The sequence below is a fragment of the Coenobita brevimanus genome, chromosome 23 (genome assembly GCF_032717465.1).
Source record: "Coenobita brevimanus isolate Jiangsu-jjx chromosome 23, ASM3271746v2, whole genome shotgun sequence".
NCBI classification, from domain to species: domain Eukaryota; kingdom Metazoa; phylum Arthropoda; class Malacostraca; order Decapoda; family Coenobitidae; genus Coenobita; species Coenobita brevimanus.
In genome coordinates this window covers 31364323-31391521 of record NC_136976.1, presented here as the reverse complement: position 1 = coordinate 31391521, position 27199 = coordinate 31364323, and positions in this window count along the sequence as shown.

Genomic DNA, 27199 nt, shown 5'->3' with positions numbered 1-27199 from the left:
TCCCGTATTCCCTAGCACTCCTCCCTTCCTCTCCTTCGTTTCCTTCCTTTCCTGCTCTTTCTAACCTCCCCCTTCACCTTTCCTTGTTTCTCTCTCTCTCTCTCTCTCTCTCTCTCTCTCTCTCTCTCTCTCTCTCTCTCTCTCTCTCTCTCTCTCTCTCTCTCTTCCTGCATCCCTTTCCATTCTGCTTTCCCTGCATTTCTTTCTCTTTCCGCCCCCCCACTCTCTCCCCGCCTCTCTCTCCTCCCCTGTCTTTTCTCCTTAAGCTTCACTTCTTTCTTTTTTCTCTCCTCTCCTTCCCTTCCTCACTGCATCCCTCCCTCAGTCACCTACCCCCCCTCCTTCTTCTCTCTATCTCCTTTTCTTTCACGACTCCTTCATCACTACTCATTAACGACTTCTACACAGTCATTTTTTTGCAACCCTTCCTTTCTCGTGTCTTTTAGGACGACACCTCCCCCATCTCTCTCTTTCTCACTCTCTCATGAGCACACAGAATTCATTTGCATACACATATAATTATAATCGATCGATCGAGCGCACACACACACACACACACACACACACACACACACACACACACACACACACACGTATCTCTATATATATTTGTATCTTTCTATCTATCTATATTAAATGCAGATAAAAATGTCCCGCTATTTATCCCGAGAAAAATTAACAGATGATATGATTCCGTAAAACTGGACTCTAAATTGTTGCCGTGGGCTCGGTGTACACACACACACACACACACACACACACACACACACACACACACACACACACACACACACAGTTCTTCATCTAATTATAGTAGGTCTTCGGTATCTCGTTTTCTTGTGACCAGTCTTGGATACACCGGTACCACACGAGAATCTTGGGAAATCTGCTTCTTAGACGCTAGGCGTGCTAAACCGACTCCGTGCAATCTTTAGCCCTATTCAGCTGTTGGCTTTCTATAGAGGCCTTATTCGACGCTGTGTGGCGTACAGCACGTAGGTCTGCTGGTCCTCAGGGAAGGGGGTATCAATATGTATGCCCAGAGTTGGACATTAATATGAGGGAGAGAGAGAGAGAGAGAGAGAGAGAGAGAGAGAGAGAGAGAGAGAGAGAGAGACTGATGACTTTGGGGTAAGGGATTAGGGAGAGGGGAAGGACCACTACACATATCTCCTCTAAACTGATAATCGTCAAAAGCTGTTCCTCAACTCTCCTCCTCTCACGGACACTTAAGTCTCTCTTTGCCTCAGTGCTGCATCTTTTCTGTCACTGTTACACTGTCGGCCCAGCAACAGTCAAGTACTTGCCGACGACCTGAATGCGTTGCTCCTGATGCCACCTCCACCTCCCATCCACGTGGCCCCTTCAGACCAAGGCTAGGGCAGAGTGGGAGTAGAGGAGGGGAGAAAGAAGATGGAGAAAGGAGAAGTGATGAAGAAGATGGAAGTGGAGTAGGGGGCAATAGGACCATGGACAGGCAACGTCGCAAGTTCCTGAAAGCAGCGTACAAAACACTGACGTAAACATCACGCTGAGATTATGGCACATGCAGCAGGCGTGGGACCAGGCAGAGGGAGCTAGAAGACAGCGAGGGTTGGAGAGAACTGCAGAGGAAGGAGAAGATGAATTACTATAATAGGTGAAGTGGATAAGGGAATGGTGGGAGAAGGAGGATGGTTAGGTAACGGGCAAAAAACACCCAGGGCGTTGGGTTTACAAACAGCCCTTGAGGAGCCAGAATACAGTGTTACTGGCCAGCGTGCAAAGGTTAATGTACTGGAGGAAACCGTTTAAACAAATGTCATCTGCGACGATGCAAAGATTAATGCACTGGTTGTGTGCCATTGAGTGAGGACAATGTCTGAGGGGATAGGAACTGAGCTAGTCTAGGGGTGCATGGATGACTCGGTAATGAGTGTGTAGGGGTATGTAGGTGTATATATGCATGTTTATAACAGAGATGTAGTCAAAAAGAGTTTGGCAGTCAAACAGAGATTGCCTTGTGTCCAACTTGGACAGACGGGGAGGAATACAGTCACGCCATGGGCATCGCGGTTCTGGTAAGTAGAAGTGTTTGAAGAACAGTTTTGCAAGAGTGTAACGCAAGGTGAATAAGTGTCGTTAGTGCGACGTGAAGTATACACTCACGATCATGGGCATCGCAGTTCTGGTAAGTAGAAGTGTTTGAAGAACAGTTTTGCAAGAGTGTAACGCAAGGTGAATAAGTGTCGTTAGTGTGACGTGAAGTATACACTCACGACCATGGGCATCGCGGTTCTGGTAAGTAGAAGTGTTTGAAGAACAGTTTTGCAAGAGTGTAACGCAAGGTGAATAAGTGCTGTTAGTGTGACGTGAAGCACCGGCAGCCATTACTCAGAAAACCAGCAATATCATTTTGACGCGTATGTCCATGGTCGTGGAAGTGCTAATTAAGTAATAGAATTAACTTAGTGTAAGACTTGTAATGTTTTAGTCAACATTAATTACTCACCGTATGAGTTACCTAGTCAAGTAACTAAATTACACCAATGTCGTACATAATTACTAAATTAAGCATCTGAGTGCTGTCAAGCCATACATAAGTGGTTGAGAATTCCCTTTTATCGAGTTGAGACTCGGTATATCAAGTAGTTTACCACATTCGTATTAACGTAACTCACTTGTATAAACTGTAGTGTAAATATTCTATATACAATTGTTAAGATTAAAGTAAAACAAGTCTCTGTGTTTTACAACCTTAGTGTGTGGTTAATTTTGGTAGTCCTAGCTTGAGTCTGGGGCAGAAGGGGATACGTAATATCTTGTTATCCTAACCTACGAGTTTGTAGGCCCCTCTGGGCTTGTCTTCACACTCTCCGCTGCTACTGTTAAACACAGCCAACTACAAATTTGTGGCAGCCGTTCATCGTGCTCAGCGAGACTGAGTGCGAAGAATACCAAGGGTTACATATGGAGTGCAGGGCACGACAACACATGTCATACTTTTTAACTAACTCACTCTCTATAGACACGCACCATTCATTTATTCACATCTTTCTCTCAATTTGTGTACAGTTATCTAATGCAGAATTTAATCAATATTCTTTGTCTCTGTTCATTCGCCTTTACCCTTTTTACTCTAACTTGGCCTAAATTTGCCATCTTTCCAGCTTGAATGTTGAGTTACAACAATAGATTATGATATGATGTTTGTCACGAAAAAGTGCAAAGGAAAGGATGTAGAGTCGTAGCATTGTCTTCTTCAGCTGCTGGGCTACGTGAAATACGCAGCAAATGAACGAAAATCTTGGCCAAGTAAAGGTGAAAAAAGATGTAGTTAGCTCTGAAATAGCATTCATCTTTAGTCCCTTAAGCAGAATGTGTCCAGGCATCTTGAAATGAAAGGAGCTTGACTTTGTCATTCGTTCAGTATTTATTTTTCCTTTCTTCCTTTCTTTCCTTCCTTTCTTTATTTTTCTTTTTTTTACATCAGAAAAATTGACCTATTCCTTTACCTACCTTGTGTTTCAAGGGTAATGCGACCAAGTATTTCTTTATCCAGCTATCTATCCAATCAGCTGTCTCTCCAACCAACTATCTAACCAAATACATGTATCTCTATAACCATGTATACATCCAACCAGTTATCTCTCAAGCCAACTATATCTCCAACAAGTTTCCTCCCCAGCCAAGTGTCTTCGGCCAGTTCTCTCTCCAATCAAGTATCTCTCCAACCAGTTATCTCTCCAAACCAACTATATCTCCAACCAAATATCTTTCTAACCACGTATCTCTCCAACCACGTATCTCACAAACCAAATATTTCTTCAACCAATTATATTTATAAGAAAATATCTCGAGTCAACTGTCTCTCCAACCAAGTATCTCCAACCAATTATCTCTTCAACCAAGTATCTCTTCATCAGAGTATCTCTGCAACACCATGTACCTCTCAGACCATCTATCTCCAACCAATTGTCTCCCCAACCAAGTATATCTCCAACCAAGTATTTCTATAACACCAAGTATCTCTCCAACCAACTATCTCCAGCCAGTTATGTCTTCAGCCAATTATCTCTCCAACCAAATATATCTCCAACAGCAAGTATCTCTCCAGCCAAGTATCTTTCCAGTCAAGTATCTCTTTAAGAGTCTCTCCAGCCAAGTATCTCTCCAACCAGTTATCTCCAGTCAAGTATCTCTCCAGCCAAGCATCTCTCCAACCAGTTATCTCCAGTCAAGTATCTCTCCAATCAAGTATTTCTCCAAGTATCTCCAACCAAGTATCTCCAGTCAAGTACCTCTCCAACCAAGTATCTGCAACCAAGTATCTGCAACCAAGTATCTCTCGACCAAGTATCTCCAACCAAGTATCTCCAACAAAGTATCTCTCCAACTAAGTATCTCCAACCAAGTATCTCTCCAACTAAGTATCTCTCCAACTAAGTATCTCTCCAACCAAGTATCTCTCCAGCCAAGTATCTCCAACCAAGTATCTCTCCAACCAAGTATCTCTCTAACCAAGTATCTCTCTAACCAAGTATCCAAGTATCTCACCAACCAAGTATCTCTCCAACCAAGTATCTCACCAACCAAGTATCTCTCCAACCAAGTTTTTCACTAACCAAGTATCTCTCCAGCCAAATATCTCTCCAAAAACGCATCTCTCCAATCTAGTATCTCTCCACCAAGTATCTCTCCAACCAAGTATCTCCAACCAAGTATCCCCAATCAAGTATTTTTCCAGCCAAGTATCTCCGTCCAACTATCTCTCGGATTATAATGATCTTGATTTGGCTTCTCTGTAGCTCGAGTTTCCTCCGAACGGAAGTTTTTGCTGGATTTTCACCTTTGGCTCGGCCTGTTTTCCATAATACACACACACACACACACACACACACACACACACACACACACACAATCTACCTGTATATCTGTCTTTCTGTCTATTTGTCTGTTTATCTGTGCTTCTGTCTGTATAAATGTATCTAACTATGCCTGCCTATTTATCTATCTATCCATATCTATTTTCATCCTCATCATTCTGTCTATTGTACTGTATCTCACACAAGTTCATTTGCATACATATTATACTCATGTCCCTCCCCCCACTCTCTCTCTCTCTCTCTCTCTCTCTCTCTCTCTCTCTCTCTCTCTCTTTCTCTCCCTCTCAGTTGAATTTCATAGCATTTTACAGCATGCCACATCCATTATACACCGTTGTACACTTCATCATGCTTAAACTTTCACACCCTGACAAAATATAACTCTACTGACTGTAGTATACCAGACCCAAACACAACATACCACAGGCAGGTATAATACTATCCCTCAAGAATATACCAAGCATATCACAGCACGCCAAAATATAACTATCTATCCATATATATATATATATATATATATATATATATATATATATATATATATCCAAAAAGAACCTTAAGAATTGGAAACTGGAATGTTCGAACTCTCAATCAGGCTGGTAAAATGGAAGAGCTTATTTCAGTGTTCAAGGAATACAAGATGGATATTTGTGCTCTTACAGAAACGAGGTTGCTTGGAGTTGATAAAATGAATTTGGAAGATGGTATTACTATGTTGGTTTCTGGTAGGAGTGATGGAAATCATTACCAAGGAGTTGGCTTACTGCTGAGTAGAGATGCTTGTAAGGCAGTATGTGAGTTTGAACCAATTAATGAGCGTTTGTTTTATGCCCGTTTAAAATCTGACCATGGTAATATCAGTATGGTTGTAGGGTACGCTCCGACAAATGAGGCTGCTGATGAAATGAAGGATGACTTTTATGAGAAGCTGCAGGATGTAGTGAACAGAGTGGCAAGACATGATGTGCCAGTTTGCACTGGTGATTTTAATGCGATTGTTGGCAGTAGTAGGGATGGCTTTGAAGATTGTATGGGTAAGGAGGGTGTTGGTATAAGGAACGAAAATGGGGTGCGACTTGGAAGCTTTTGTTTGGCAAATGACCTTATAATTGGTGGAACTATCTTTGAGAATAGAAAAATAAATAAGACTACTTGGATTTCACCATGTGGTAAATATTGTAACCAGATTGACCACATTGCAATTAGCAGAAGGCATAGGAGTTATTTGCAAGATGTTTGCGTAAGGAGGGGGGCAGATATAGGTAGTGATCATCAACTTGTTGTGTCAAAGATTAAAATAAAACTTAAGAGAAACGTTAATGGTAATTGTACAGGAGGTAATAATTATGATTTGGATGAGCTGAGAAGTGATGAGAGCACGAGGGAAAAGAGTCGGTGGGAATGTAGGAACAGGTTTCTAGTCCTGCAGACTTTGATGGAATCTGAAGACAATGATATTAATCAAATGTGGAGAGAGGTAAAAGAGGTTTTGCATGAGAGTGCTAAGGTTACTATTAAGAAAAAGGGAAAAGCGAGAAGGAAAAAGTGGATGTCAGATGAAACATGGAATGCAATTCAGAAAAGGAAAGAGGCTAAGTTAAGAAGTGAAGAACAACATGTTGATGGCCAGGTAGTTGAAGTACTCAGAGCAAAGTACTGGAGTTTACATTCTGAAGTAAAAAGACTCGTTAGACGTGATAAGAGGAGACTATATGATGAAAAAAAACAGAGACAAATTATATTAAGTAAAAATGACGGTCAGAGCACAAGAACAGCGTATCAGGCCATAAAGGAGTTAACCGGGACTGAAAAGATAAGGAAGGAAATACCTGTACGAGATAGAAATGGTAATTTGATGACTAAAGATTTGGATATAAAAGGAAGGTGGAAAGAGCACTTTGAATCTGTTTTAAATAGACCAATCCCAGCTGAAGAGGACATTTTGCCAGCCGAGAGAGATTTGCAGACAGAAACAGGGGATATAGCTATGGAAGAGGTAGCAAAATCTATAAAGGAGTTAAAGAATTTTAAGGCCACAGGAGAGGATGGAATATTCCCTGAAATGCTTAAGGTGGAAAATGACGAGTTGATGAATGCGCTTTTGAAACTTTTTAATGTGGCTTGGGATAATGGTGGAATTCCAGAAGAGTGGAAAAATGGAGTGATTATAAAAATACCAAAAAAGGGAGATTTAAGTGTGTGTGGCAACTGGAGGGGGATAACTTTGACACCTGTAGTTGCAAAAGTCTTTTCCAAAATCTTGTTGAACAGAATAGAGCCAGTAATTGGTAAAATTTTAAGAGAAGAACAAGCGGGATTTATAAAGGGTCGAGGTTGTAATGATCAGATTTTTATTGTAAGGCATCTAATGCAACAAGCTAATGAGATGAAAATGCCACTTAGTATGTGTTTTGTGGTTTTTGAAAAGGCGTTTGATAGTGTTTCACGTGGAGCTATGTTGAAAATTGTGAGATTCTATGGTATACCAGAAAAGTTTGTAAATATTATTAGAAGCCTGCATGAATGTACTTTTTGTAAGGTAATGGTGGGTGGTTCTTTGAGTGATCCATTTCAAGTTAGGTCAGGAGTGATTCAAGGAGGAGTTCTTTCGCCATTGTTGTTTGTTTTGGTTATGGATTATGTTATGAAAAAGGTTGTAAGGAGAACAGTTGCAGGAATTAACTGGAAAGAAAATAAAAAGCTGATGGATTTGGACTATGCTGATGATATTGTACTGATTTGCGGAAGTATTTACGAGATGCAGAGGATGCTTGATTGTCTGGTGGAGGAAGGAGAAAAAGTGGGATTGGTAATAAATTGTGGAAAGACTGAAATTATTAATATGAACGTGGAGAACCAAATCGATTGTGTAATTGGGAATAATGTGGTGAGGAATGTAGAAAACTTTAAATATTTGGGAACGATTGTATCATCTAATGGATCATTAAACAATGAAATTGAGGGGAGGATTAGACAGGCTTGGCGAGCTGTTGGAATGTTGAAATCTGTTTGGAATAATAATATGCTTTCGGTACATACTAAAGTGAAAATTTACAAGTCCATGGTTAGACCAATTTTAATTTACGGGCATGAGTCATGGTACAGTACAATTGCAACAGATCAGAAATTATTAGGATTTGAGAATAAAATACTGCGAAGGATTCTTGGGGTAAAATGGCAAGACAGAGTTACAAATGCAAGAGTAAGGGATATTACGAGAGTGGAACCAGTTAAAGAATATGTGGACTGTCTCGCTGGAAGTGGCTGGGGCACATATACAGAAAAGAAGGTAGTTTAATACAGGATGTGCCAGAGTGGACTGCTAGAGGAAGAAGAGGTAGAGGTAGGCCGAGGGAAACCTGGTTGAGGACAATGAAAAAAGAAGCAGGAGAGGAGTGTTGGTGGGACCTGAAGGAGATGGCAAGAGACAAATATGGTGGAGGGAGTTCATTGAGGCCCTATGCATCCCGTGGGGTGCCACAGGAAATTATAGATATATATATATATATATATATATATATATATATATATATATATATATATATATATATATATATATATTCAGACGCCATAATCCCGTAAGGGGTGGCCGTTTAACTTTGAGTTGGTTTTACGGGCAGCCACTTGGTTATAAAGTTATTACATATCTACCAGACACGAAATGCTAGACATGTATTTTAAAGCGTACTGTAAAAATAAATTACAGGATTTCACATCATACTAAATATTATTGTATCGTGTTTTGATTGAATATATCTGTAAACCAAACCTAAAATAACAGCATACCTCATGAGTGTGCCCCCAAATTTATCCATCCATCCATCATCCAATCGTATGTCGCCCCATGAGAAGCATAGGAGCCCAGGGCTAGGCAAGTTGGTCCCGACATCTAAGATGAGAGTGACCAGCCTCACTCATCCCTGAGTGGCATAACGTGAGCAACACACCCCAACCATCTCTTGGATATAAACCTTCACCGGCTCAATCCGATTGGAACGTACTAATTACCCAGTAAACCACCAGGCGCCAAAATTTGGTTATGTGGTTACCACCCAGCATAGTAAATGGCTTCCTGGTGTAAAAATTAATACATCGTGTTTTGTCCAAAATTATTGCCATTCACCCTTGGACATACCGACATAGCTTACTTGACTGAAGATGTATTGGTGTCCACATATACTCCTCATACGTACCTGAAATGCAGAGAATACTGGCATTAAAAACTGGAACGTAACCTGAAACTGATGCAGTTCAAAAAAGTGGACTGAAACTGAAATTTGCCTGAAGAAAGACCACATGGATGAAGAACTGATATTGATATGAAATACGTGGAATTGAATGCCAGTATATATCGTAAGTGAATTTGTCTCCCATTTCTGTCCTTAACAGGTTTCTGGTTAAATATCATTATTAACTAATTCCGGTTTTTCTTCTCCCGTCCTCAGTCTCTTTCCTTCATTTTTGTTCTGAGCACGTTTCTAGCTGGCTATCGATGTCGGAGTTTCCTTCTCGGCATTTCTGTTACTGTTCAAATTTTATGAACATCAAACGTCTGTTTTCATCCGTCTTTTTTTTTTTTTTTTTTATTCTGTACCTGAGCATCTCTCTTATTATTGATCATCATCAAACTTTCCTATTCTCTCTCTCGCTTCGGCCCTTTTCTCCCCGTCCCCTTACATTGACATAATCAGGATTTATCGTTCATGTTCATGTCAGCCACTTTCTTTCAGTCTTTGGCCTCTACACGTCCAATACAAGTCATTGACATTAGTCATTCATCAGCCTTGCTCTTCTCGTCCTGATTTCATTAACCTTTTTACTTTCTTTCTCCTTTAACTTCCCATCTCCTACCCTGAACTTATCAAAACAAAACTCTCATGTCATATTTTTTCTTCCCTGTCTGAGCTTATCATCATCAGACGTAGTTTTTCATCTTACCCATTTCATCCTATTTTCATATCGTTTTTTACGTTACCGTCTTGGCTTTGACCTTTTCATCTCATCCTTTATTTTCCCTTCCTTTTCAGTGTCATACATCCTCATGTAAGTTTGTCTGATATCAGCCTTATTCGTCTTATTTCTTTTCTCGTCAAAGCATTTCCCCTCTCACCTCATCCATCCTCATCTCGTTCTGCGTAGTGTTACGGAACAGAGAAAGATAATGTACACTTTAAGTGAAAATACTAAAAATCACTACTGTCCCGTAAAGTTCCAGGTTCAAAACAAAAGAGTTAAGTAAAATTACAAGTTAAAGTTTAATGCTCAAAAGAACAACAAAACATTCAGGACTCATAAGGATAATGTAATGGCAAAAAACAGGTTAAATATATGGTTAACTGCAATAGCCTCTATTAACACGAAATTAGCAAGAGTACATTTATCTAAGTCAGCCCTAATAAAATGAGAATACTAAATAATACTCAGTGAATGCAAGATATATTATTACAGATACAAAATATTATTAACAATGACTGACATCCAAACTTTACATTAATCACAAAAACCTTACCAGGCCTAAGAATTAACATCTTATGCTATACAGTACAAGAAAAAATGCAATAACACTTATACTCAAATTACACAGCTGCTAGATGCTTGGAGACTTCCTGAGCACTCACAGTAATAACAACTGTTCAGGGGAGGACAGAGATGTGAACAAAATGAGGAGTAGATCTAAGTGGCAATTAATGTAGAGACTGAGCTCATTATATAGGGGCCGGTAGAGCTTGATACAACTTGTAAGAAGGACGCGCAAATGAAGCCATGGGGACAAAGAGTTGACAATCCTGCTCTGAACAACAGAAAGAACGACTTACTCTACTATAAGGGAGGAGGGGGGGAGTGACGTAGAACACGCTCGTGATCAAACATGCAGCATACTGTACGTTAGAATTACACAAAGGATGATGAAATCATAGGCTATGTAACACCTCCCCACAAAGAAAAAGAAATTTACAAAGGAAATTTCTTATTACTCTAAAACAATCTGTCTAAAGTCTAGATAAGCAATCTGCAATAACATTTTCTTTCCCCTTGACATGTTCTATGTCTAATGAATACTCCTGAAGAAGCAGACTCCATCTTGCCAATCTCTGATTTTTATCTTTAAACTTACTAAGGAATTTCGGTGGGTTATGATCGGTATAAATGACTATGGGGTCAAAACCAGAACACAAATAAAATTAAAAATGCTGTAAACCCAAAATCAAGGCCAAAAGCTCTTTCTCAATAGTTCAGTAGTTCTTCTGAGGTGGAGTGAACTTCTTACTGTAATAAGATACAGGGTGTTCAATACCCTGATCATCCTCTTGCAGCAAAACAGCCCCAGCTCCTGTATCACTTGCATCAACAGCCATCTTAAAAGGCTTAGCAAAATTTGGAGTAGCGAGCACTGGCTGACTTAATACGATAGCTTTAAGTTTGTTGAAAGAGGATTCACAGTTATCGGTCCAGACAAATTTAACTCCCTTTTTCAGTAGGTCTGTAAGTGGTGATACAAGAATTGAAAAGTTAAGAACAAATCTCCTGTAATAACCTACCATTCCCAAAAATCTTTGTAGCTCTTTCCTACTTTTAGGTCTGGGAAGATCACTTATAACCTGAACCTTAGCTCCTGGTGGTGCAACATGTCCATCACCAATTACGTACCCAAGGTATTGAACTTTAGCTTGACCAAACTCACACTTTGATAAATTAGCTACAAGATTAGCCTGAACCAAACGCTCAAGAAATTTACTGACATGGCATAGGTGATCTTTCCAGTTGTCACTGAAGATTAATACATCATCAATATAAACAACACACCCTGCCAAACCCTCTGTTACAACATTCATGAGCTTCTGAAATGTGGCTGGTGCATTCTTCATACCATATGGCATTACGGAACATGCAAAAGTCTTTCCTAGTGTTACAAAACATGAGATCTCCCTAGCACGTTCAGTCATAGGTACTTGCCAATATCTCTTTAACAAATCAAACTTACTTATGTACCTAGCCTTTCCGATCTTGTCTATGCAATCTTCCACGCGAGGGAGAGGATAAGTGTCTGTTTTGGTTATCTGATTAACACGTCTGTAGTCGATGCAGAGCCGCTGTGATCTACCTGGCTTAGGGACTAGAGTGACAGGAGAACTCCACTCGCTCTGACAGGGCTCAATCATCTTGTGGTCCAACAGGTAGCCAAGCTCCTTCTCGATGAGAGGAACTTTAACTGGGTTCACACGGTAAGGAGGCAGTTTAATTGGCTTTGCGTCTCCAACATCGACATCATGCATCAACACAATGGTTTTTCCTGGAGTAGCATGGAACACTTGCGGGTACTCCTGAAGTAATGCCGAAAACTCCTGCCTTTCCTCGGGAGGTAGATGAGAAAGCTTATTCTGGAGATCATTCATGATATCAGGATTCTTCCCCAAACTATCACTCAGGCTCATGCTGCATGGGAGAACTTCACTTGCAGACTCGGGTGGAACAGCTACAGTGCAGACTGGGTTATTTTCGTCCAGCCTGTGATATAGCTTTAGCATGTTGATGTGACAAAGTTGCTTGTTCTTTCTACGATCTGGTGTGGCGATGACATAGTTGACATCACTGAGTTTCTTCTCCACGAAATAAGGACCACTAAACTTGGCTTGAAGAGGTTGCCCATGCACCGGTAGCAGAATCAAAACCTGATCTCCTGGCTGAAAGTGGCGTAACTTGGACTTCTTATCATACCAAGTCTTCATCTTCTCCTGAGCAGCTCCTAAATTCTCTCTCGCCAGCTGTAAAGCAGTGGACAGCCGTTCTTTGAACTTCATCACATACTCCAGCAGGTTGACGTCATCTTCCTCCGACAGCCAGCATTCCTGGAGTAACATAAGGGGTCCTCTTACTTCATGGCCGAACAGTAGTTCAAAAGGTGAGAAGCCCAGTGATTCATTTGGAGATTCTCTTGCGGCAAACACAACGAATGGAAGACCTTTATCCCAGTCTTTCTGATGTTCCAAACAGTATTTCTTGAGCATCGATTTGAGTGTTTGATGATATCTCTCCAACGCTCCTTGGGTCTGGGGATGGTAAGCTGAAGACGTGATCTGGGTGATGCCCAACTCTTTCAGAGACTGCTTGAAAACATTTGACATGAAATTACTTCCCCGGTCGGACTGTACCTCCTTGGGCAGACCAAACTTTGTGAAGAACCCCAGCATTTCCTTAACCACGTTCTTTGCTGAGATATTTCTAAGTGGAATGGCTTCAGGATAACGAGTAGCCATATCAATCAGGGTCCACACATAAGAAAATCCTGAAGAAGTCTTAGGAAGAGGGCCCACAATATCCACCAACACACGGGTGAATGGCGCCTCAAAAGGAGGAATGGGAACTAGAGGTGCAACCTTTTCGGTCTGATTACACTTCCCCACAACTTGACAGGTGTGACAAGACTTACAATACCAGGAAACATCTCTGAAGATACCTGGCCAGTAGAAGTGTTTCAAAATGCGTGCCACAGTCTTCCTCACTCCAAGGTGTCCTGCCAAACTGGAATCATGAGCCACTCTAATGATATCCTGCCTACAAACACGAGGGATGACAACTTGATGTACAACCTCCCATTCACAATCGGCTGATGCTGTTGGGGGTCTCCACTTCCTCATAAGTACTCCTGACTTTATATAATAACAAGTAGAAGCACCAGCTGACTCTTCCTCACTGCAAGCAGAGTTAGCTAGACCTTTCAACTCAGGGTCAGCAACCTGCAACTCAACCAACTCTTGACGAGACAAATTATCAACACTACGGGTTACTGCCTCATCTGGTGAGTGGTCCAAATTAGCAAGAAAAGTGTCAGCTAGGATAACATCATCATCATCATTATCTTCTAAGTCACCAGTAACTTTAGACTTAGCCCTAGTGACAGCACATGCAGGGAACACATCAGGGACATCACAGTCATGGACCGCAGCCACTGGCTCACTAGACAACTGAGGAGCTTGACACGCTTGACTTCCACCAATATCATTTCCAAGTAAGAAAGTAACACCTGACTTTGGGAGTGTCTCAACCAACCCAACCATAACGGAACCATTAACAAAATCAGACTCTAAATTCACTCTGCACAGAGGGACAGAGAAGTAATTATTCCCTACACCTTGTAAGATTACAGTTTCATCAGAGGAATTAACATTAGAGCCTAGAACACTGGTCAGCATAAGGGATTGGCAAGCACCTGTATCACGATATATTTTAACTGATTTCCTGTCATTACTGTCCAGAGGACTGACAAAACCATCAGACAGGAAATTAGCACATGAACTCTTGAGAGTGTCACCCACATCACTGCTCAAACGAGGAGCTCCATCATGAGAATTTAATTTACCCCTCAAAGCAAGTTCAGTTAACTCAGTTAAAGAATTCTGGGAACTCTCAAGGGTGGACACTAGACCAATTGACTGAATATTTAAAGACTCCTTTTTGTTCACATCACGCTGTCTCCTGAAACATTTCTCCGTAGTATGACCAAGCTTACTACAATAAGTACATTTACTTTTCTGAAATATAGAGGTGAAGCTGGTATTTACTTCCTGAGAAACATCATCTTTATTCTCTTTCCTGTTACCTGTACTCTGAGTAGAGGCAACGTACTTACTCTCAGCTTTCCCTTTTTCTTTAGAATATCTCTTGTGAGTGAGAACATATTCATCAGCTAAAACTGCAGCATCAGACAAATTATCTATTCTTCTCTCATCAAGATATAGGCTTACATCTTTATAAATAAACCTTTTGAAGTCCTCCAGCAAAATCATCTGCTTAAATTTGTCAAAATCAGAATCCACATTCTTAGAATTTAACCACTGCTCTAACAGATCTTCTTTGATTTTTGCATATTCAACATGGGATTGCTTATCTTGCTTATAAGTTGTCCTAAATTTTACTCTATAGGCTTCAGGAACAAGCTCATAGGCCTTAAGAATCAAGCTCTTAACTACATCATAATTATCAGATTGATCCTGAGGCAAAGATGCATAAGTTACTTGAGCTTTACCGGTGAGAACAGTTTGAAGGAGTACTGGCCGATACTTTTTGGGCCAATTAAAACCTGTAGCTACCCTCTCAAACAACTGAAAATACTTTGTTAAATCAGATTCATTAAAAGGAGGGACAAGTTTAACATTTTTAGCCACATCAAAATCATCAGAGCTAGATGATCCAGTTCCACCTTGCTTCATGCGATACTCATGGTCTGCCTGAATCCTAGCAAGTTCAACTTGTGCCTCAGCCTCCTTAGCTTTTGCCTGAAATTCAGCCTCCTTAGCACGAACCTCCTGCAGGGCTAGCTGTAACTTAGCTAATTCAATCTGCGTTTGCTCATTTGGAGGAGTTACATTAAACAAGCTTTCATTAATCATGTCAACAATTTGATCTTTAGAATGATGAGAGCAAACAGCAATTCCCAATTGTTGAGCAACAAGCTTAAGTTCATTCTTTGTTCTGTTTTCTACATCACACACTGTTTGCACATTTGACAAAAAATCTTTGGCTTCATCAAGTGTAGTAATAGTAGACATCATGAATAAATCACAGTCACAAAATATCAAGCAATATCCTTATGATAATATCCTGAATATCCTGGCGAGGTCGCCAAATTTATGTTACGGAACAGAGAAAGATAATGTACACTTTAAGTGAGAATACTGAAAATCACTACTGTTCCGTAAAGTTCCAGGTTCAAAACAAAAGAGTTAGGTAAAATTACAAGTTAAAGTTTAATGCTCAAACTAACAACAAAACATTCAGGACTCATAAGGATAATGTAATGGCAAAAACAGGTTAAATATATGGTTAACTGCAATAGCCTCTATTAACACGAAATTAGCAAGAGTAAATTTATCTAAGTCAGCCCTGATAAAATGAGAATACTAGATAATACTCAGTGAATGCAAGATATATTATTACAGATACAAAATATTATTAACAATGACTGACATCCAAACTTTACATTAATCACAAAAACCTTACCAGGCCTAAGAATTAACACCTTATGCTATACAGTACAAGAAAAAATGCAATAACACTTATACTCAAATTACACAGCTGCTAGATGGTTGGAGACTTCCTGAGCACTCATAATAATAACAACTGTTCAGGGGAGGACAGAGATGTGAACAAAATGAGGAGTAGATCTAAGTGGCAATTAATGTAGAGACTGAGCTCATTATATAGGGGCCGGTAGAGCTTGATACAACTTGTAAGAAGGACGCGCAAATGAAGCCATGGGGACAAAGAGTTGACAATCCTGCTCTGAACAACAGAAAGAACGACTTACTCTACTATAAGGGAGGAGGGGGGGAGTGAGGTAGAACACGCTCGTGATCAAACATGCAGCATACTGTATGTTAGAATTACACAAAGGATGATGAAATCATAGGCTATGTAACAGTATCAATCTTCCTTATATTACCCTTCCTTTCTTATAGTCTTTCCTCTTCCATCCTGGCCTTCAGACTCTCTAAAGGCAGACTTAAACAGACTTTCTTACATTATCCTTTCTTTCTCAGAGCCATTCCCTTTTTTCTGGTCTTCAGACTACCAATAATCTCCGAATTCCCCGTCCCCCTTTCACGTCTCTCAACATTTATCTGGACACACATAGTTTACCAGGGACAGTTAGGAGGAGGGAAGGATAAATTCTAGGGTGCATCCTTCCTCATCAACGTCACTGAGAGAGAGAGAGAGAGAGAGAGAGAGAGGGGGGGGGACTAAACAAAAAGGTACTTCTCCTTTTCCTATCCAGGACGTGATGTTTGGATTTACGGGAGCGACCTAAGAGCTTTGTGGTGAAGGTGGCTGGAAGTAGCTCTCTCTCTCTCTCTCTCATATTTACCGGCACAGAAATATCTAATGATAGTGTCTGAGATTTTGAAAACTACAAATGGAATGAGTTGTGTGCTTGTCTGCCGTATAATTCCAGAGCTGCCTTTTTTCTTTTCTTTTCTCCGTGTCTGCATTTTGGGGTTGTGATCTTTGTTGGAGTTACCCGTTAAAAGGTTTCCTCTTAGTGTAATGAAAATGGAGAGAGAGAGAGCGAGAGAGAGCGAGAGAGAGAGAGAGAGAGAGAGAAAATGGAGAAATGAACTCCCCGAGCTAGGCAACTAAGGCCATATACCCCCGCTGGGTTACAGGAGGGCGCTACCCCTCCCGGCAACGGTAGCCCGGGCGAGGCTCGAACTTGCGACCTCCCGATCACAAGCTCAGCGCGCTACCACTGTGCTACCGCGCCCCCAGAGAGAGAGAGAGAGAGAGAGAGAGAAGGTCGGAGATTGAAGAGAAAAGCTGTGTTGAGAGGGAATAATTGGTTTTTATTTACTGTAGCCTATGAGAGAGAGAGAGAGAGAGAGAGAGAGAGAGAGCTAAGGTCAGAGGTTGAGGAGAAACGTTGTGTTGTGAGGGAATAACTGATGTTGATTTACTGTAGCCAATATGAAAGAGAGAGAGAGAGAGAGAGAGAGAGAGAGAGAGAGAGAGAGAGAGAGAGAGAGAGAGATGAACTTCTACGCTTTTATTCAGCTGAAGAGACTTACAGTATTTTCAGGATGAAAACCGTAATTACGTTTTACACTTATGGATCCACTTGGATAGTTTAATTATAGTTACAGCGGATTTTTATTCTTTAAGCTTTGTGATAGCGTACAAGTGAGACAATTTGAAACAATAATGACTAACCCTTTGGCTGCCTTGGAAGCAGTTCCATATGTTACTGAGCATAACAACAGGCGATAATGTACAAAAGGAAGAAATCATATTCGTGAAAAGATTAACCACTGAAATACGACAACGTTTTTTATTTCATTCTTGCCTACTCCAGACGCCGTGGATATTGCCTTCATTAACCCCTTCACTGCCTTCCCATCCTGAGTCAAATCTTCAGGTAGTAGCAGGAATAAACTGCAAAAAGACGTCGCCGTGCTGAAAGGGTTAACGGTGATGAGCTGAAACACGAATTATGCGAAGTGATGACTGAAGGGACAAAAGTGAGAGGTGCAGTGTGGTAACTGGAGAATCTGTGTGTGTGTGTGTGTGTGTGTGTGTGTGTGAGAGAGAGAGAGAGAGAGAGAGAGGGGGGGGAGGTAAAGTATGTTAATGAATGGGTAGGAGATTGTACACTGAACAGAAGGGTTACAATGGGTGTTTGAACGGAGGAAGAATGTTAACAGCATGGTAATTGTATGGAAGGCTGACTTTAATGGTCCTGGCAGTGGTTTAGTAATGGTGGCAGTGGTTTGGAAGTGACCATTACGAAAAAAAAAAAATGTAAACTGTATTTTGATGAACGTAAGTCTTTCAGTCTGGTTACGTATTAATTTTTATTTAATTCCTGCTTCCTCAGGACGATTACTTTTAGCTTCGGGGAGACCATTTATAGTCACGAAATCTCTCTTACCCCCTTCATAGCATATTTTCTCTCCCTAAAGTGAATTATAATCGTCTGGAAGTAGGTTGATTAAAATATACGTCATCGGATTGAAGGGTTGTATTGAAAGTATCGGACACTTCATTTTTTTTTTCTCTTGACAAACTTAATGCAGATGAAGGTTTTCAGTGAGACGAAGTAATAAGTATTTTACCCCTGCCATCTCCTGTGGTCTGCTGGGCGAGGTTCTTCACTTTCTGTACAAATTATGTAAATACATTATATTATCTTGCTTAAGTTATTCTAATTAGGGACGACAGCTGACGTATATGGAAATGTTCCTGACTCGTCTGGTTCCCTTTCATATATTGATGTCCCCTATATTAGGTTGTGCCTCGACTGACAGTTACCAGGTGATGAGTGCAGGTATGTAATGTAGAAAGGCATTACATATCTGTAGTCGATGGTGTTCTGTTAGTCGAGGTATTTTTTACCATTAGTGTAGGGCTAGTTATTTGTCTCTGTAGGATTTAGTATAGGTTAGCGATTTGTCTGTTAGGTGATTAGTTTTAGGGTCTTTAGATTAGTTTGTCTTTATATTATAAGGTATAAAAAATATAAAACCAAGAAAAAATTAAAAAAAATAAAAATACAAAAAAAAAAAATTAAATAAGATTAAAATTATTATATATATATGTACGTTTGCATGAAAATGTGTCTGTATGTATGCATGGAAGTGTGTGTGTGTGTGTTTGTGTGTGTGTGTGTGTGTGTGTGTGTGTGTATGTATATATATATGTTTGTATATATATGTATATATGTTTAAATGTATATACATATATATATATATAAATGGCCTTAATAACCAGGGGCTTCGTCCCCAATGGTTGATAGGCCGGAAAAAAAAAAAAAAAAAAAAAAAAAAAAAAAAAAAAAGCCATCTCCTGACAATTTTGGTAAGCTTAAGAAGAGACTTTTTGGTAAGGAGTCGTTACTGAGAGTCTTCATTAAGCTTGCACTAAGAGGGGACTTTCGTAAACTGAATAAAACAACACAGGAATACCAAGATTAAATAATAAGATAACGTCATCGGGGAGAAGGGATGAAGCGGTGAAGTGTTTGATCTCTTCAGTGCGATGACGTACTTTTGATTTTAATTCTTGCTGTCTGCCAACGATTTTATTCAGCGTAAGGGAGGCTGTTAATGCTGCTGTGGTTTAGATGTAGGCAGGTATTCTCGGCGGTTAACGAAGCTCCCTAATGCGTCTTCCTTAGCGATTTATTTTTGGATATGGCTGGTTAGTATCCATTTATACATTATTTATGCAGAGTATGGCGATACTGGAAGGACTTAAGTAACGCAGGAGAGGATTGTAAAGTGTGATATACAAAATAATTAGCTAAGGAAAAGGTGTCAGGAGGCTCCCTCCACTGACGAGAATATGGACCATAATCTCAATTAATTCTTTCACTGCCAAGGTTGAACAAAATCGTGTAGTGGAGAGTAATATAAAGCTTAGAAGGTTAACCCCTTCCCTCACGTCTTCTTATTGTACTCTTAGTGTTATGTATGCGAGCGGATGTACTGTGCGGGCCTACCGGTACATATCACAGTTAGTGACGTATTTTGTGAGAATAATCCTGAGAAAACTACCTTCACATGTTGACTTGTATTACTCTGTGACTTTATTGCTTGACGCCGCATCATGTGGGTAATGGCGTCTACACATTTAGTCCCTTTGTCAATGTACGTCCCTACTCAGTAGTGACCCAGCTTTCTTTCAGTGCTAACCCTAAGTGTCACGTTGATATAGATTACTGTGTACGCATTACTTGACGCTGCAACCTTTGGAGTAATGGCATCAGTATAAATAACACTCAGATCAATATATGTCCCTACCCAGTAACGATCCCCGTCCTATTCTCTTTGGCTTCTAAATTTAAGTAACACGTTAATTTAAAATACTGTCTACTCATTGGCTGACGCTACATCATGTGAGCAATGTCCTCAGCAATAATACCTTCACTCAGTTTTATGTCCCCACTCAGTAACGACCCCCCTCCTTGGTTGGTATTTAAATATAATGTTGAAGTATGTTGCGTTCTGTGCCTGACGCCGCAGCCTATGAGTTGTTGTTGCTGTGCAACCTCGGTGTCTAGCTGCACAGACCCTTCAAAAAATTACCCCTGCAGGGCCGTCCCGTGCAGCGAACAAGTGTTCTCTCGCAGCAGAGAACGCCTTGCCACAGCGAAGAGAGGGGATTAGTATGGAGGTTTGATTCCTGAATGATCGCTGCATATGTGTCTCCACCCAGTTAACTGGGACACCATAGCAAGCTCCACATCACCCCGTTGTTTGGTTATATGGTTACCACCCATTGTTGTAAATGATTTCCTGGATTAGAGGAAACCGCTTGGGTTGACACTCAGTGTAATGCCACCTGAAGTGGAAAGAAGAGTAATTAAAAGAAAAAATGTGACAGAAAGGATGGTAGAAAATAGGAAGAGAGGTAGGTAGACACAGAAAATGAATGACAGATGTGAAGAAGTAGGCAGCACTACATGAAGTGAGTGGGTGATGGTCCCCCCATCTTACCATCACCCGATGAGTAACGTCCTCAAGTAAATAGTCAATGCAATTTATGTCCGCACTCCGGCATCTTCCCCTCCCTCCCTGTACTCCTTTCTTCTGTAAAGTAACACATTCACATACCCGGTACATTACTCCGTCCACATAATATTGTCTGACTCTGCATCCTGTGAGTAATGACGAAGACAAAATAGCTATCCAGGCACTTATTTTCTCGCTCAGTAAACACCTTGTCCTACCCTCTCTCCTCTCTTTCCTCTCCCCACTCAGTCATCCTTCCTTTTCCCCCGTTTTCCCCTTCCTCTTTCATTTCCCCTCCCCCTCTCTCCTTTCATTTCCCCTCCCTCTCCTCCTTTCCCTTTCATTCCTACCTCCTCTCCCTTTTCATTCTCTCTTCCTCTGCCCTCTTATTCCTCTCCGCTATCATTCCCCTTACTCCCTCATCTTCCTCTCTCATTTTCCCCTCCCTCCACCTTCTTCTTTCCTTCCCACGATCGATCATCTACCCTTACGTACTCTCCAGGCAGAAGAAAAAAAAAATAAGTAAGAATAATGAAATCATCCTACAAAGAGACTAATCACGGTGGTCGGGTAGGTAGAGTAGTGGACTGTAGAGTGTGCCATCGCGGGTTTGATTGTGACTTTCTGAGGACCTGGACTTCGGTAACACGGCTTTTACTGCCTCCACCGACCTGTGATAGCCCTAGCATATTATACCATAGATACGGGCAGATAGACAGACAGATAGATACATGTATATATACGCATATGTACAGTTATCGGTATGTATTTGTCTATATCTATATTTACATATATATTTATCTATCTATCTATCTAACTATCTATCTATCTGTCTGTCTGTCTATCTACCTATCCATACATACTTTTATATAATTTATGTGCATAAATATCTATATACTGTATATTTAGGCGTGTAAATAAATAAATAAAAACGTATATATATGCATATATATAAATACACACACACACACACACACATATATATATATATATATATATATATATATATATATATATATATATATACAGAGAGAGAGAGAGAGAGAGAGTATTATAGATATAGACATATATATATAGATAGATAGATAGATAGATAGATAGATAGATAGATAGATATCTGTATCTGTGTGTGTGTGTGTATATATATATATATATATATATAGACATATATATATATATATATATATATATATATATATATATAAATAAGAAAAGGAAGACAACCACAAAATTTTTGAGACACAGAATATCTTTGGTTATTAAAGTACTGGGTGATCCTTAAATGGGTTTAGGTGAGAAACTCTCCTGGGAGTACCTTATGTGTCAGGAAAGGCTCATTCTGCTGGTATGGTCGTGGGTATGGCAGTTGGAATAGGAAATGAATAAGTGATGCAGGATAGACATTGTTAACATGTGTTGTAAGAAGGCTCATACTGCTGGTGTGGGTGTGGCAGTTGAAACAGGAAATGAATAAGCGGGGTAGGATAGACGTCGATAGCACAGACTGATCCGTCCCTGCAACACAGGTGAAACAGATCAGCGGAGTGGAAGGGTAGCGTTATATATGGACCAGCCTGTATATCACTTAACATAGCATTATACTGAGTGCAGTCAGCAACGTTATAAAACTCATACATGTTTTAGTTGCGTCCTTGCAATTGCTACATTAAGTTTCAGCACACGGTCGTTAGTTCCCAAGTGGCGACATGCAAGGGCTGCATTAGACAAGTTCTTTGTGACAAATGTTTAGTCACCATTTGTAACTGATAGCCATAGCATATCACAGTACAGACGGTGGGTATCATAGTTATTTCACCTTAACTTGGCCAGAATTTTCGTGTTTATGCAGCTTATTCCGCGTAGCTCTGTGACAGAAAAAACAATATTACGGCTCTAGATCTTTTCCATAATACTTCCTTGCCACAAGAACCGTTTTCTGGTGTTAATCTTTTGGTACAACTCAGCAGTTAATATGGATGTCAACTCTAGGCCAGGTTAGAGTAAAAAGAGTATAGTGCCTGTGCGGTGACGTTTGGATGTTGTTGAAAACCACTGTCTGTTAGAGTCTGGCAATTTCGTTGGCTAGGAGGCCTCATTATTGGCCTTTCCTTATCAGTTCGTTTCAGGAAACTGTACTTTAATACAGTATTCTCTTTTATGTGTTTTATATTTTTGTTTAGACATTAAAGACAACAGAAAGTAAAAAGGAAAGAAAAAGAGTCCTGGGTACGTACTACCGTCGGATAAGGAGTCTCCCTAGCACATCTTCCTTAGCTATTCTTGGATATGGATTTGGGTGAGTGATATCTTGTTGTACGTTGCCTATGAACAGTATGGAGATGTTAAAAAGATTTTTATAAGATAAGACAGCAAGGTGTAATAATAAAATAAATCGCTTAGGAAAAGGTGTTAGGGAGCTTACTTAGTGAATGAGAATACTTGCCCTGGTGTGCGATAGGTAAACAATTCATATGATCCCAGGTGACGGACTCTCATCTCAGCCGTGTGTTGTGTCAGGTGAACTCCCTTTGCTTCTGTCAATATCTCATTCAGCTTAGGAGATACTACTTGTCTTCTTACTCATGACAGTAGGATTCATCCTTAGCTGAATACGTGTCTGGTTGTAGCAGGAATAAAACACGTGACACCAAAACTCGACAGACTAATAAAAGAAGAGAATAAAGCAGAGGAATTATGTAACGTAAGACAAACCTATCAGTAAAATGCAACTGTTAAGATGAATAGAAACGTGGGCGGTAGTAAAAATATAAAAACGAGGTCTGGTGGCATCAAGAACAAAAAAGAATAAATATAATTAAGCCTTCATCCAACCAGTCGGGGTTAATTGAATTTAAAGCGTAAAACCGGGCCTCCAATAACTCGTGTGAATAAAGATAAACCTCGCGAGTTAAACCCCAACCTCAACTCCTGCTAAAAACAAGAGTGTTTTTAATGTATCCCTCAGCCATGGCAGGTATTTGTGCGTCAGGGGAGAAGGGGGGAGAGGGAGTGAGAGGGGAGGGGTGTGTGAGTGACGGTGGGGTGAGTAGGTTGTGGTGATGAGGGGGAAAGGGTGCTTTTAAAGTGGGGGTGAGAGGGATGTGTGAAAAGGAGAGAGAGAGAGAGAGAGAGAGAGAGAGAGTGTGTGTGTGTGTGTGTGTGTGTGTGTGTGTGTGTGTGTGTGTGTGTGTGTGTGTGTGTGTGTGTGTTAAAATGTTTGAGAGAGTGTGGGGGCTGGGGTAGGGGAGAAGAGGGGACAGTGTGAGGATGAGGGAGGAATGTGTAGGACGAAGGGGGAAAGGTGAGTTCTTCAAAACGGGTGGAGGAGGAGGTGTCAGGGAGGAGGTGGAATGTGTATGAGGGTGTGTGTGTGTGTGTGTGTGTGTGTGTGTGTGTGTGTGTGTGTGTGTGTGTGTGTGTGTGTGTGTGTGTGTGTGTGTGTGTGAGAGAGAGAGAGAGAGAGAGAGAGAGAGAGAGAGAGTAGTATCGCAGTGTTTGAGCGTAAAGTATTAATATGTCAGTATGTATGTAAGTCTAGGAGAGTACATTTTCAGATATTGCTGTTTATATGTGTGTAAGTGTTTATGTGTGTGTGTTAGTCTGTGAGCCTGTCTGTGTTAAAGACTGTATAGATGTACTGTATATCAGTGTATACCCTTGTCTAAAAATATGTTACTCTTACGTGTAAGTACATGTATATCTGTGTTTGCATACGTGTCTGTGTATGTGGGTGTACACGCTTTTGTGTGTGTGTGTGTGTGTGTGTGTGTGTGTGTGTGTGTGTGTGTGTGTGTGTGTGTGTGTGTGTGCGTGAGATTTTTTGTGTGTAAATGTGTATTTGTGTCTGTAAGAATATGTGCGTGTATGTACGTGTGTGTGTTTGTATGCATGTTTGTGTATGCGATGAATGTGTGTGTTTGTGCAGAGGAGTGTTTGCAAGGGACCAGATTTTAAAACGTACCATGATGGGTGAGTGAAAATGTGTGGAGTAAAAGTGAGCAAGAATGAAGAGAAACAGTTGAGCGTAGAGCAAGACTGAGTAAGAGTATACAGTAGAGAAAGAGTGAATTGTTATGAAGAGTAAGAGTGAAGAACAAGAGTTTAAAGGAAGACTTGCGTGTGTAGAAGAGCGAGTAAGAGTTAAGAGTAAGAGTGAATAATGAAGAATGAGTTAGAATGAAATATAAGAGTGTAGAGTTAGACTGAATCTGATCGTACAGTAAGAATATGTCGAGTGAGCGTAAGAATGAAGAGTAAGAGTGATTTAGTGTGTTGAGTAAGTGGATGTGAGAGTGTGTAGAGTAGGAGTGAATGGGACTGTAGAGTAAGAGTGACTACAGATGTGTGGATTTAGAGTGAATAAAGTTTTTACTGGCAGATTTAGAATGCAGAACTTAAGTTAATTGAGGTAAAATGTTGATTCAGATTGCCAAAGAGTAAGTTAAAGAATGATTATGAATGAAGAATAAGAGTGAATAAAAGAAGAATAATTGTGAATATGTGTAAAGTAAGAATGCATAAGTTTATAAGACAAGAATGACGAGCAATATGACTATAGTATGAGATACAGTGTGGGACAAGAGTGAATTTACGTAGGACAAGAGTTAGCTGACATGTAGAATAAGAGTGAATAACATATAGATCAAGGGTAAGTCTGTGTGTGTGCAGAGTACGACTGAAACTGAAAAAGAATAAATGTGTATAGAATGGGAGAACGTAAAAGTGTAGGATAAGTGAATAAAAGAATGAATAAAAGCAAATGTAAGTTATGAGTAAGAGTAAATAAGTGAGAAGAGTAGGTAACTTTGAGTCACCGTTCTCTCAAGACACAATCTCCTTAAAGGTTAAATAATTGGGCAAGAAAACTAACGTGACTCTCTCTCTCTCTCTCTCTCTCTCTCTCTCATCCTGTTTGCCTTCAGAATTGCTGGTGGCAGAATCGGCAGAGAGGTGGCCTGCAGTCCTAACGGACCCAGGTTCGTATCCCGGCTTGGGCAGGGTACAGTTTAAGGATTTGAGTTCCATAAAAAGGAGACTTTTCTGATCTACCAGATGACCCGCCGACATGTCATAAAAGTACCCCCGCTAATACCAGTACGCCAGTCCTGTATGAGACAGCCCTAGCATGTATTCAATATGGATGGTGGGTGTTAGCGCCGAAGTGATGACATGTGGAGATGTAGGAGGACTAATGGGCCCCAAGGAGGACTACTGGACTTAGGAATAGACCATGAAGCCTTTACCCAGAGTCGGACACGTAAAAAAAAAGAAATTCCATTTAGGAAATGAACACTCTCTCTCTCTCTCTCTCTGTCTCTGTCTCTCTCTGTCTCTCTGTCTCTCTCTCTCTCTCTGTCTCTCTCTCTCTCTCTTCTCGTTCAGCTTGCTTCCTTGTCTTTTACAATACCCCTTCCTTTATTCGACCTCTTCCAATTCTCTCATTTTTAAATTTACTTATATTTTAATATATTTTATATTCACTCCGTCGCCCCCCTGATCCGTCTATCGCTGTCAAACGCGGAACCCACACAGGATAGCCTACACAAAGCAAGAATTTGGTGTTTTAAGGGAATTTTATTTCAGATCCTGACTCTAAGGATCTGAAACTGGGGTTGCAACACTACTAAACCCATGGCGTACATTTCTCCTGTAACTTCAGGATAATCTCCTGGTGTTCATAGTTCAACCACTTTAACTTGCCCCTGATTTGCGATTTTTTCAACTTATTTCATGTACCTCAGTGGAAGAAAATGACACCGTGCTATGGCTCTACATCCTCTCCTAGCACTACTTCATGACTATAATGTTAATCTCTTGTTACAGCTCAGCATGAAAGATGGAGAGATGGCAATTTTAGGCCAAGGTAAAGTTAACAGACTGCAGTAGTAGTTGCAATTCCAGGCTTATTTGGACGCGACCCTGGTGGACTGCAGGCTGAAGTTGCCCCCTTTCTTGCAGCCCACCACCCTTTCTGAGGATAAGGAAGGGACTGAGGGACGTTTGTACATCGAGCAGCTCTACCTCCCGCTCATATCGGTGCCACCACGTGAAGGCGTCTCCAGCACCAGCCACTTGGTATAGATAAAGATACCTCCTTCAGTACGATGACCATTTTTTATCATTTTCTCTTGCTGATAACATACGGTTATGTTCAGGAATTTTGTTCATGTAGTTTATTCACCTTAAGCTGACGGAGATTTTCGTACTTTTGCAGCCTATTTCTCTGTGCTCAGCGACAGAATAAGAAAATAATACGGCTATTCATCCTTTCCATAGCACTTTTGCGTGACTAGCACCATGTTCTAGTGTCAGTCTCTTGCAACATCTCAACAT